The 14247-nt window shown below is 41.0% G+C and overlaps 1 protein-coding gene across 1 annotated transcript in view; it reads right to left on the bottom strand.

Moving 5' to 3' along the window:
- The window catches only part of LOC121566811 (metabotropic glutamate receptor 5-like), a 110551-nt gene extending 109436 nt beyond the window's left edge, over positions 1–1115 (bottom strand). Inside the window, exon 1 of the mRNA XM_041876691.2 lies at positions 898–1115. The gene's annotated coding sequence lies outside the window, so the exon portion shown is untranslated. The remainder of the gene's footprint in view (positions 1–897) is intronic.
- Positions 1116–14247: the final 13132 nt, after the last annotated feature.

Here is a 14247-nt window from a genome sequence, read left to right as displayed (position 1 = left end):
CACTGATCACCAGATCACACACATACACACAACAAACACAATGACCAACAGTGTGTGTGTGTGTGTGTGTGTGTGTGTGTGTGTGTGTGTGTGTGTGTGTGTGTGTCCTCTCAAACGGAGCATGTCAAGTCTACCCCCCTGTGGCCATCCTGAGACATATTGATAGAATATGCGTCTGGGTCCGTTTATTGATCAATTACACTGTCACTCATCTCTCTCTCTCTCTCTCTCTCTCTCTCTCTCTCTCTCTCTCTCTCTCTCTCTCTCTCTCTCTCTCTCTCTCTCTCACACACACACACACACACACACACACAGTCATTAGGCTGGTCTCAGTTACACGAACAGCAGTCTAAATCATTAGTACTGTCATCAGCAGGCGGGGGCAATACACAGAGTTAGGCTATTATTGCCTAGCCTATATGCACTCTAATATTAATAGAAGCTTTGTTGCAGGCAGTCAAAATATGCTTTGGTGCTAAAACGTTCCTGATATATTTTATTTCCAATTAATAGAAATATGGATGCTGTCAACGAGAGGACAGTTTTGTTTTATAAACACTAATTCCAGGACGACGCAAACAGCGCGTGAATCCGATGAGATCAACCGGGCTTTGACACAATTGGCGTTAGTGCACGAGTAAACAGCCACCTGTTCGCCTCTCACCGTGAAGACACACTCATCTCACATGTTCATCATTCGTTTAGAAACAAAATAATAAAAACTCAACTGTATCCTATCAATGTATAAACCTAAAATGAAATGGAAAATGTATTACTTTGCATTTTTAGCCCAACGCTTTTTACAGAAACATAAATAGAATTGACTGCTCTGTTGTTTTTCTTGAATGTAAATCTAACCCAAAGGTTATATGGAAAAAGATAATTGAATAGGCCTACCTCAACTAGGCTACGGTGCATGTTTTGGAGAAAACCCACTCTTCATGCACTGATCAGAGCATCTTGGTCGTGATTAATCCACTTTCTCCTCATGGCAACGACAGAACCCCTAGTCTCTTTTCCCACGCTCTTCGCTCGCTCTCTGTCTGTCGCCCTCGCACTGCGCGGCTCCAATATGGGGGCTTCATCGCGACACAGGTCAACCACTGATCTGACACTGTCTGTCTCTCTCTCTCTCTCTCTCTCTCTCTCTCTCTCTCTCTCTCTCTCTCCTTTCGCTCCTTTCTCTCTCCCTCCATGTCTGTCTCTTTCTCCCTCCCTGTATCTCTCTCTGTGTTTCACTCAGCACTCTCTGTGTGCTTTTTCTTTTGAACGTGTATATGCTAAGTGTGTTTGTGTGAATGGATAGTTGGATAGATGGATGGATGGATGGATGGATGGATGGATGGATGGGCGGATATAGATTCAGGGTGAGTCTTTAGGGGCTTGGTCATAAACAAGGCCAGGATTAAATCGCCAGCCAAATGCGAGAGGGATTAGAAGACCATTAAAAACACATAGGCGCCTACACACACAAACAAACACACACATGGCGGCGCTGGACAGTCAAAATATGATTTGGTGCTAAAACGTTCCTGATATCATATTTTATTTCCAATTAATAGAAATATGGATGCCGTCCACGAGATGACAGTTGTGTTTTATTAACATTAATTCCAGAATGACACAAATAGCGCGGGAATTGGATGAGATCAACCGGTTTTGACACAATTGCCGTTAGTGCACGAGTAAACAGCCACCTGTCCGCCTCTCACCGTGAAAATACATTCATCTGACATCTTTAGAAACAAAATAATAAAAACTCAACTGTATTCTATCAATGTAAAAGCCTAAAATGAAATGAAAAATGTATTACTTTGCATTTTTAGCCCAACGCTTTTTACAGAAACATAAATACAATTGACTGCTCTGTTGTTTTTCTAACCCAAAGGTTATATGGAAAAATATAATTGAATAGGCCTACCTCAACTAGCATCTTGCAGGCTTCCTCTAGACTATGCTATTTAGTGTGTATTTCTGCTTTAATTCTTTGATTTCTCAAAATGTTTGTGCTTGCTAAATTACTATTACATTTTTAGCTCATTTCGTTTTTTTTATATTAGTCTTTCTTTACCAATATATTTATTCTATTGTTGCTGCACTGTGATAGGTGAACCTGTCGAGAGGTGAACCTGGCGAGAGGTGAACCTGCAGAGAGGTGAACCTGCAGAGAGAGAGGTGAACCTGCAGGTAAGCATTTCATTGCCAGCCAGGTCACCCGTGACACAAATCAGTATTCGATGTTCATCCATGTCTGAGGACATTGGGAGATTAAGTGAAAATCTGCCACTAGGGGCAACCGTGAGCGCTGTTACCTTCAAGTAGGTTTCGGTTTTACTAGGGCTTGTGGACAGGGATGGCAGATATCCGTAAGCATCTGATTCAAAAGGTTGCAAGTTCAAATCCAGCAATAGAGAGTTGTTTTTGAGATTTTAGTTTTAAGCCTATCCCAAACCTTAACCCTAGCCTTAACCATTTAACCAGTTAATGCCTAACCTTAAGATTTCGGAGTTAATGCCTAAACTTAACCGTAACCTTAAAAACTGGGAGTTAATGCCTAAACTTAACCTTAAGCACTTTGAAATTTGATGTTTGCAACAACTTCGAAATTTGACATTTGAAAAACATGGGTGAACGTCTAATTCTGACTGTGAGAGCTACAAAGGTGCTATCTAGAACCTAAAAGGTTTCTTCAGCTGTCCCCATAGAATAATGTTTTGAAGAACCCTTTGGGTTCCAGGTAGAACCCTTTTGAGTTCAATGTAGAACCATTTATGCAGATGGTTCTACATGGAACCAAAAAGAGTTCTACCTGGAACCAGAAAGGGTTCTCCTATGGGGACAGCCGAAGAACCCTTTTGGAACCCTTTTTTCTAAAAGTGTAGTTGTTCGTTGCACTGTGTATTCCATGTACTGTATATCATGTGTATATAACAAATAAACACATTTGAACTTGAACTCACCTACATCCATGCTGAGCAATTAACTGATGCAGTGACTAAAAGATTCCTCTCAATTCAATTCAATTCAATTCAATTTAAGGGCTTTATTGGCATGGGAAACGTGTGTTAACATTGCCAAAGCAAGTGAAGTAGATAGTAAACAAAAGTGAAATAAACAATAAATATTAACAGTAAACATTACACTCAGAAGTTTCAAAAGAATAAAGACATTTCAAATGTCATATTATGTATATATACAGTGTTGTAACAATGTGCAAATAGTTAAAGTACAAATGGGAAAATAAATAAACATAAATATGGGTTGTATTTACAATGGTGTTTGTTCTTCACTGGTTGCCCTTTTCTTGTGGCAACAGGTCACAAATCTTGCAGCTGTGATGGCACACTGTGGTTTTTCACCCAGTAGATAAGGGAGTTTATCAAAATTGGGTTTGTTTTCGAATTCTTTGTGGATCGCTGTAATCTGAGGGAAATATGTGTCTCTAATATGGTCATACATTTGGCAGGAGGTTAGGAAGTGCAGCTCAGTTTCAACCTCATTTTGTGGGCAGTGTGCACATAGCCTGTCTTCTCTTGAGTGCCAGGTCTGCCTACGGCGGCCTTTCTCAATAGCAAGGCTATGCTCACTGAGTCTGTACATAGTCAAAGCTTTCCTTAAGTTTGGGTCAGTCACAGTGGTCAGGTATTCTGCCACTGTGTACTCTCTGTTTAGGGCCAAATAGCATTCTAGTTTGCTGAGTTTTTTTGTTTGTTCTTTCCAATGTGTCAAGTAATTCTCTTTTTGTTTTCTCATGATTTGGTTGGGTCTAATTGTGTTGTTGTTGTAGTTGTTGTTGTCCTGGGGCTGTGTGGGGTCTGTTTGTGTTTGTGAACAGAGGCCCAGGACAAGCTTACTTAGGGGACTCTTCTCCAAGTTCATCTCTCTGTAGGTGATGGCTTTGTTATGGAAGGTTTGGGAATCGCTTCCTTTTAAGTGGTTATAGAATTTAACGGCTCTTTTCTGGATTTTGATAATTAGCGGGTATTGGCCTAATTCTGCTCTGCATGCATTATTTGGTGTTTTACGTTGTACACGGAGGATGTTTTTGCAGAATTCTGCATGCAGAGTCTCAATTTGGTGTTTGTCCCATTTTGTGAATTCTTGGTTGGTGAGCGGACCCCAGACCTCAGAACCATAAAGGGCAATGGGTTCTATAACTGATTCAAGTATTTTTAGCCAGATCCTAATTGGTATGTCAAATTGTATGTTCCTTTTGATGGCATAGAAGGCCCTTCTTGCCTTGTCTCTCAGATCGTTCACAGCTTTGTGGAAGTTACCTGTGGCGCTGATGTTTAGGCCGAGGTATGTATAGTTTTTTGTGTGCTCTAGGGCAACGGTGTCTAGATGAAATTTGTATTTGTGGTCCTGGCAACTGGACCTTTTTTGGAACACCATTATTTTTGTCTTACTGAGATTTACTGTCAGGGCCCAGGTCTGACAGAATCTGTGCAGAAGATGTAGGTGCTGCTGTAGGCCCTCCTTGGTTGGTGACAGAAGTACCAGATCATCAGCAAACAGAAGACATTTGACTTCAGATTCTAGTAGGGTGAGGCCGGGTGCTGCAGACTGTTCTAGTGCCCTCGCCAATTCGTTGATATATATGTTGAAGAGGGTGGGGCTTAAACTGCATCCCTGTCTCACCCCACGGCCCTGTGGAAAGAAATGTGTGTGTTTTTTGCCAATTTTAACTGTACACTTGTTGTTTGTGTACATGGATTTTATAATGTCGTATGTTTTTCCCCCAACCCCACTTTCCATCAATTTGTATAGCAGACCCTCATGCCAAATTGAGTCAAAAGCTTTTTTGAAATCAACAAAGCATGAGAAGACTTTGCCTTTGTTTTGGTTTGTTTTTTTGTCAATTAGGGTGTGCAGGGTGAATACGTGGTCTGTCGTATGGTAATTTGGTAAAAAGCCAATTTGACATTTGCTCAGTACATTGTTTTCACTGAGGAAATGAACTAGTCTGCTGTTAATGATAATGCAGAGGATTTTCCCAAGGTTGCTGTTGACGCATATCCCACGGTAGTTATTGGGGTCAAATTTGTCTCCACTTTTGTGGATTGGGGTGATCAGTCCTTGGTTCCAAATATTGGGGAAGATGCCAGAGCTAAGGATGATGTTAAAGAGTTTAAGTATAGCTAATTGAAATTTGTGGTCTGTATATTTTATCATTTCATTGAGGATACCATCAACACCACAGGACTTTTTGGGTTGGAGGGTTTGTATTTTGTCCTGTAGTTCATTCAATGTAATTGGAGAATCCAGTGGGTTCTGGTAGTCTTTAATAGTTGATTCTAAGATTTGCATTTGATCATGTATATTGTTTTGCTGTTTGTTCTCTGTTATAGGGCCAAAAAGATTGGAGAAGTGGTTTACCCATACATCTCCGTTTTGGATAGATAGCTCTTCGTGTTGTTGTTTGTTTAGTGTTTTCCAATTTTCCCAGAAGTGGTTAGAGTCTATGGATTCTTCAATTACATTGAGCTGATTTCTGACATGCTGTTCCTTCTTTTTCCGTAGTGTATTTCTGTATTGTTTTAGTGATTCACCATAGTGAAGGCGTAGGCTCAGGTTTTCTGGGTCTCTATGTTTTTGGTTGAATAGGTTTCTCAATTTCTTTCTTAGGTTTTTGCATTCTTCATCAAACCATTTATCACTGTTATTACTTTTCTTTGGTTTTCTGTTAGAGATTTTTATATTTGATAGGGAAGCTGAGAGGTCAAATATACTGTTTAGGTTTTCTACTGCCAAGTTTACACCTTCACTATTACAGTGGAACGTTTTGTCCAGGAAGTTGTCTAGAATGGATTGAATTTGTTGTTTCCTAATTGTTTTTTGGTAGGTTTCAACACTACTTTCCTTCCATCTATAGCATTTCTTAATATTATTCAGTTCCTCTCTCTCTCTCTCTCTCTCTCTCTCTCTCTCTCTCTCTCTCTCTCTCTCTCTCTCTCTCTCTCTCTCTCTCTCTCTCTCTCTCTCTCTCTCTCTCTCTCTCTCTCTCTCTCTCTCTCTCTCTCTCTCTCTCTCTCTCTCTCTCTCTCTCTCTCTCTCTCTCTCTCTCTCTCTCAAAACTTAAGGGGCTTTATTGGCATGGGAAATATATGTTAACATTGCCAAAGCAAGTGAAGTAGATAATAAACAAAAGTGAAATAAACAATACAAAATGAACAGTAAACATTACACTCACAAAAGTTCCAAAAGAATAAAGACATTTCAAGCGTCATATTATGTCTATATACAGTGTTGTAACGATGTGCAAATAGTTAAAGTACAAAAGGGAAAATAAATCAACATAAATATAGGTTGTATTTACAATGGTGTTTGTTCTTCATTGCTTGCCCTTTTCTTGTGGCAACAGGTCACAAATCTTGCTGCTGTGATTGCACAACTGTGGTATCTCACCCAATAGATATGAGAGTTTATAAAAATTTGATTTGTTTTCGAATTCTTTGTGGATCTGTGTAATCTGTGGGAAATATGAGTCTCTAATGTGGTCGAACATTTGGCAGGAGGTTAGGAAGTGTAGCTCAGTTTCCACCTCATTTTGTGGGCAGTGTGCACATACAGTGAGGGAAAAAAATATTTGATCCCCTGCTGATTTTGTACGTTTGCCCACTGACAAAGAAATGATCAGTCTATAATTTTAATGGTAGGTTTATTTGAACAGTGAGAGACAGAATAACAAAAATGTTATAAATTGATTTGCATTTTAATGAGGGAAATAAGTATTTGACCCCTCTCAATCAGAAAGATTTCTGGCTCCCAGGTGTCTTTTATACAGGTAACGAGCTGAGATTAGGAGCACACTCTTAAAGGGAGTGCTCCTAATCTCAGTTTGTTACCTGTATAAAATACACCTGTCCACAGAAGCAATCTATCAATCAGATTCCAAACTCTCCACCATGGCCAAGACCAAAGAGCTCTCCAAGGATGTCAGGGACAAGATTGTAGACCTACACAAGGCTGGAATGGGCTACAAGACCATCGCCAAGCAGCTTGGTGAGAAGGTGACAACAGTTTATTCGCAAATGGAAGAAACACAAAAGAACTGTCAATCTCCCTCGGCCTGGGGCTCCAAGCAAGATCTCACCTCATGGAGTTGCAATGATCATGAGAACGGTGAGGAATCAGCCCAGAACTACACGGGAGGACCTTGTCAATGATCTCAAGGCAGCTGGGACCATAGTCACCAAGAAAACAATTGGTAACACACTACGCCGTGAAGGACTGAAATCCTGCAGGGCCCGCAAGGTCCCCCTGCTCAAGATAGCACATATACAGGCCTGTCTGAAGTTTACCAATGAACATCTGAATGATTCAGAGGAGAACTGGGTGAAAGTGTTGTGGTCAGATGAGACCAAAATCGAGCTCTTTGGCATCAACTCAACTCGCCATGTTTGGAGGAGGAGGAATGCTGCCTATGACCCCAAGAACACCATTCCCACCGTCAAACATGGAGGTGGAAACATTATGCTTTGGGGGTGTTTTTCTGCTAAGGGGACAGGACAACTTCACCACATCAAAGGGACGATGGACGGGGCCATGTACCGTCAAATCTTGGGTGAGAACCTCCTTCCCTCAGCCAGGGCATTGAAAATGGGTTGTGGATGGGTATTCCAGCATGACACCTTAAAGTGGTCCTCTGTAGCTCAGCTGGTAGAGCACGGCGCTTGTAACGCCAAGGTAATGGGTTCGATCCCCGGGACCACCCATACACAAAAAAAAAAATTATGCACGCATGACTGTAAGTCGCTTTGGATAAAAGCGTCTGCTAAATGGCTTATTATTATTATTACAATGACCCAAAACACACAGCCAAGGCAACAAAGGAGTGGCTCAAGAAGAGGCACATTAAGGTCCTGGAGTGGCCTAGCCAGTCTCCAGACCTTACTCCCATAGAAAATCTGTGGAGGGAGCTGAAGGTCCGAGTTGCCAAACGTCAGCCTCGAAACCTTAATGACTTGGAGAAGATCTGCAAAGAGGAGTGGAACAAAATCCCTCCTGAGATGTGTGCAAACCTGGTGGCCAACTACAAGAAACGTCTGACCTCTGTGATTGCCAACAAGGGTTTTGCCACCAAGTACTAAGTCATGTTTTGCAGAGGGGTCAAATACTTATTTCCCTCATTAAAATGCAAATCAATTTATAACAATTTTGACATGCGTTTTTCTGGATTTTTTTTGTTGTTATTCTGTCTCTTACTGTTCAAATAAACCTATCATTAAAATTATAGACTGATCATTTCTTTGTCAGTGGACAAACGTACAAAATCAGCAGGGAATCAAATAATTTTTTCCCTCACTGTAGCCTGTCTTCTCTTGAGAGCCAGGTCTGCCTTTGGCGGCCTTTCTCAATAGTAAGGCTATGCTCACTGAGTCTGTACATAGTGTGGCTGAACATTTGGGGGTGAGGTCGGAAATGATTGTCGGACAACTGCTGGGAAGCTGCAGGAAGGCTCTGTTAGCAGGAGAGTGGGTTATGCTTAATAGTCACAAGAAGAAGATACAAGATGAAAACGTCTCATTTCCAAGACTAGGGATTACACCCAATATCCCAGAGTCAGAAAGAAAGGTGTTATTACTGGATTTGAGAGGGTTGGAAGAGGTGGGTTTGGATGAGGTGAATGGGAAAGACTTAAATAGGGGGTGTGTCAAGGTGTTGAATAAAGATACATTGGAAAATAGAAAAGACACTCCATGGACGGTAAAATTGGGCATTGATGACAAGGTAAAGCCAGCATGGAGATCACTGTACAAGCCACCGTTACAAAAGGGTACTGGTTATATGCAATGGAGGGTTTTGCATGGCATCATTGCAGTTAATGCTTTTGTATCTGTTATTAACTCAGATGTTGGAGATTGGATGTCCTTTTTGTAATATAAGAGAAACCATTTTTCACAGTTTTATGGCGTGTGAGAGGATAAAGCCTCTATTGGAAATGCTGGAGTCTTTGTTTAAAGCTCTAGGGGAGATTTTTAATAACACTGTTTTTATTTTGGGGTTTCAATATAGTAAGCAACAAAAAAGAAAACGTCAACTGTTACATTTTATTTAACATAAGATAGACACGGGATATGGGCAGGATGTAAGATGTGTTTTTAAAGGATTAGTGAAAGCGAGAATAAAAGTGGATTTTGAGTTCTTCTCGGCTGTAAAATATCTCCCATTGTTTGAGGAGAAGTGGGCTTACGAAGGAGCGGTTTGTTTTGTGGAGGAGGGGAAACTATTTTTTGTTGATGAAATCAGTTGAATGTATATATGTGCTTTTTTGTATTTTTATTTAATAAATGTTTATGTTTTAATTTTTATTTAGGAATGACATTTGTTGTTTCATTTCTGAAAAGGCAGTGTGCCATTATTTATGTTAACACTTGAGTATAAAATAAAGGTTTTATAAAAACTCAAACTCTCTCTCTCCCTCTCTCTCCCCCTCTCTCCCGCTCTCTCCTTCTCTCTCTCATACACACACTCATACTCTGATTCTATTCTCTCACAGGCACACTTAAACACACGGGCTAAATGTCAAAGCACACACAATTATACACATCCATGAATAAAGACACAAATATAGAAATATATAGAAACGCTCCCTCCATTCACTGCCACACAGTTCAGCTGGGCCAAATTACATTACCTGCTCTGTGTGAGGGAAAAGAGACCGGGCTTCATTAACACAGCCTGTGTGTGTGTGTGTGTGTGTGTGTGTGTGTGTGTGTGTGTGTGTGTGTGTGTGTGTGTGTGTGTGTGTGTGTGTGTGTGTGTGTGTGTGTGTGTGTGTGTGTGTGTGTGTGTGTGTGTGTATGTGTGTGTGTGTGTGTGTGTGTGTGTGTGCCTGCGTGCGATCAAGTCAAGACTCAAAGGAACTGAAGCTAAAATTCAACCTCCAAATTCCATCAACATTGAGATTCAGACACTACTGGTCAAATCAGAGCACTGCCAACCCAGTGGAGGAGATATGATTCAGCAGAAAAGTCCTGGGACACCATGAGTTCTGTTCTGTTCATGCACACAAACATACACACACACACACACACTCACGTACACACAAACAGACACACACTCATAAACAGAAATAGCACAACCTCCATTTCATTTCATATGTGATATGTAAACCCTGAATGGAACTGCTCATCACAGATGGAAACAGAGAATGTTCCAGGGTCACGTCACCATGGCAACCACTGACAGCTGTTGCGAAAGAGATGTAATGACAACCTGCCAATGGAACTACTAAACTGTAATTGCTCTCACAAACGCCAGAGTCAAGCTTACACGATATTAACTGAAGACATTATTTTGATCATAATGGTCCATACTCACATTAAGTCTGCATGCAGGGATTTGTTCAGAAAAAAAAGGAGAGGAGAGGAAGTTTGGGTGAAGGCTTGAACGTTCTGTCAATCATTTTGTGACCCATGAGGTTAAATTATATCAGATTGATCTGAATGTGATCAATAACTGAATTGATTTAAATTGACTTGAATTGAACCAATATTATACAACCGGTGGGTCTAATCCTGAATGTTGATTGGTTAAAACCGGAAATCCAGCCGATGTCTATTCCAACAAATTACCACCGGCTAAATCTATGACGTTAAAATGCCTATTTACTCTGTTCCATCTGACTGTGCAATCCACTCTCTCATTAGCCCAGCCAGGCAATTTATAAACTTGATCTCCACTATAAAAAGCATATAGACATTATCTCACATTTCTTTTAGACTAACATTTAGTTTTCCACAGCGGAGATTTGTATAAACCTTGCAGTCTATCTCTCCGACATTTACAACATTGTTTCAATATTCAAATTCGATCTCCAGCTGTCCCATAGTAATGAACGTGTCGGGAGTCGGGATGAGACAGACAGGCAGGCAGCTTTTCTCAGCCAGTCGAAATCATGAATCAGTATCCTTTTTATGGATATATACAAATAACTATCAATAGAAAACAGATCAAACGAAACAAAGTGCAGCGAGTTTGAAGTCTTTCCAGCTTCAGCTTGAAGTGATTGTGTTAGCTGTGTTGTTGCCTAGCTCTCGAACAACAGTGTCCTGACGAGAGAGCACATTTTCTATGCCATGTGAAATCGTGCATCATTAGCTCATTGTCTCCCGAGTGGCGCAGTGGTCTAAGGCTCTGCATCGCAGTGCTAGCTGTGCCACTAGAGATCCTGGTTTGAATCCAGGCTCTGTCGTAGCCGGCCGCGACCGGGAGGGAATGGCCGGCAGGGTTGTAGCTCAGTTGGTAGAGCATGACGTTTGCAAAGGCAGGGTTGTGGGTTTGATTCCCACGGGGGGCCAGTATGAAAAATAATATATGCACTCACTAACTGTAAGTCGCTCTGGATAAAAGCGTCTGCTAAATGATGTAAATGTTATAGATGTATCCAAATAAATGTCACTAGAAAACTGCTTAAACAAATGCAGCTACTTTGTTGTTATTGTGGCTGCACTGTTTGACGTGACCGTAAGTTAGCCATAGTTGGCTAGCAAGCAAGGGATAAGAACGTTGCCAGCCAGTATGGCAATGGAACATTTAGAACAATCTTGGTTAGCAACCCTAGATTTGTGTCGGGACTATTTCTTGTGGAAGGATGAAATAGTATGAATAAATTAATCAAAATATGTCAATCATTACTTTGAATATGTTGGTAATCCGTTGTATAAAAGTAATAATGCCCTCGAAGCTGGTGTTAGGAGGATATATTGGCACGGTTTGCCAATATAACAACACCCGTGCCAATATATCCTTCAAACACCGGCTTCTCTGGCATTATCACTTAAATATGTGTGATAGAGGAGGGTGTCTAGATTAGGAGAAATTTGACTGGATGGTTTCATCCATCAAATACCCAATAAAATGTCATCATGTCTGCTCAATTAGTGACATTCACAAAGCAATATCTCAGAGCTGCTATGACAGACACTACACACACACACACAAAAACCCACACACATACACAAACATGCTGTACTCCCACAGACACAAAAACATTATCTCTCTCTCACACACACACACACACACACACACACACACACACACACACACACACACACACACACACACACACACACACACACGTGCACACACGTACACACACACAAAATAGAGAATGTTATAGTAAGTAAATAAATTATTCAATGGCATTTCAAAACAACACTGGGTATCCTCTGTTTCCATAGAGACACTGTTGATTTAATGCCACTACTCTGTGATTTGCTCTCTCTGTCTAAGTAGGACAAATATACGCAAATAGACACATAGACACAAGTACCAACAAATATGCATAAGTGGGGATTTATATTATGAAACGTGCTCTCTAGTAAATGTCTCATGTCTATCTAGTCCTAATAACCAGGAGGCAATTAGAAAGACATCATAACAATCATCTATACTACCAAAGCACCCCTCTCTCTCAAACACTAAGCTGGCGGCAGGTAGCTTAGTGGTTAAGAGCATTGTGCCAGTAACCGAAAGGTCGCTGGTTCTAATCCCCGAGTCGACTAGGTGAAAAATCTGTCAATGTGCCCTTGAGCAAGGCACTTAACCCTAATTGCTCCTGTAAGTCGCTCTGGATAAGAGCGTCTGCTAAATGACTAAAATGACATATGTTGGCCCTACACTGACTGGTTTTTTTGCCCTAAGGTTAGAATTTGGGGAGAGTAAACTGATTATGTACCCAGGGCAACTTCTACCTTTAGCACAGCCAAATCATTCTGTCACTCTCTCTAGCGATGGTAGTCCTGTGGGATATGATCAGGTCATACCTCCCCCTAGTGGTGAGTTGGCAGTACATACACCAGTAAAGAACCATGAGCGGTTTTTCTGTTTTAGAGGTTTCCAATTCGCATTTGATGCTTCATTCGTTTCTGGTATTTCTTAAATTCATTAAACGTCTTAATTTGTAATTGCAGAAACGTAATATAAGAGTAAAACAATGGCTTTATTGTAATTGAACGTGTTGGTTTGTTTCTTAAAACCCATGTCATAATTGTTGCAACAAATGGCCTACAGAATATAATATAATGTAGGTCATGAAACAATTATGCCCATGCATAATCATTTCACTTGTTTTGGTGTGAAATTATGCGATGTGAGCATGCACAACCTATAGAGACCAAGCAATTGATTATGTAGGCTAAATACAATATTATTTCTACAAGGGTTATATAATAATGTATTTCTGTGTGGGAAACACTGCCTCCCGACTTCAACTCAGGTCTAGGTATTCACCTGAGCCAAAATCTGGTGAAAATTCTAACTGCTATAATTGCACTCAATTACCGGCGGGTCTTATCTGACTACAGGCCAGGGTCACAGATTTCCTCTCCTGGTGTGTGTGTGTGTGTGTGTGTGATAGAGAGAGAGAGAGAGAGAGAGAGAGAGAGAGAGAGAGAGAGAGAGAGAGAGAGAGAGAGAGATTGCTGTTGGACAGACTCTCGGTTAACAGAACAGGGGAGCCCCGTGGACACGGTAATCCTGTGACGTTCATTCCCGCACGCTCGAGTGCGTTTTCATCCGGATTAACCGCACCTCGTGCCTGATGAGAGCGTGTGAGTGGTTTATGATCTTGAGGTCTGCACGAGCCCCCCTCAAAAACCCCACAGCAGAACATAGGCCTCCCCTTTCACCAGCACATAATAATACGCCTGGATAATACACATGCATACCCAGTTCAAAAGGCGTCATTCATTGTTCCAAATTAGGCCTACTGTTCGTGCTTTGAGTGGGGTTTTACCTCTCCGTTTCCAATAATAAATACTTACTTCCATTATATTTTATTAATGTTTTGTCACGATCGTTACATGATGCGGACCAAGGCGCAGCGTGATAAGCGTACATTCTTTTATTAAAGTACACCAAACGAACAAAACAACAAAACGATACGTGAAGTCCTAGGTAAACACAAACCTTCCGGAACAAGATCCCACAAAAAACTGTGCCAAACAGGCTGCCTAAGTATGGTCCCCAATCAGAGACAACAAGCTACAGCTGCCTCTGATTGGGAACCACCCTGGCCAACATAGATATACACGAACTAGAACACAACATAGAAAACTATAACATAGAAAAATCCACACCCTGGCTCAACATATAAGAGTCCCCAGAGCCAGGGCGTGACATGTTTACTGCTCTATAAGCTGTCACTGCGTCTGTATGGCCTATAAGGTCGAGGTGCATTGACCATTGAGCACTAATTAATTTCAAACAAGTTTATACATTAGCCTACAATAAGCTACT

Source organism: Coregonus clupeaformis, chromosome 5 (assembly GCF_020615455.1).
Source record: "Coregonus clupeaformis isolate EN_2021a chromosome 5, ASM2061545v1, whole genome shotgun sequence".
Taxonomy (NCBI): Eukaryota; Metazoa; Chordata; class Actinopteri; order Salmoniformes; family Salmonidae; genus Coregonus; species Coregonus clupeaformis.
Note: the sequence above shows the minus strand (reverse complement) of the source record. Positions and strands in the feature narration are given on the sequence as shown.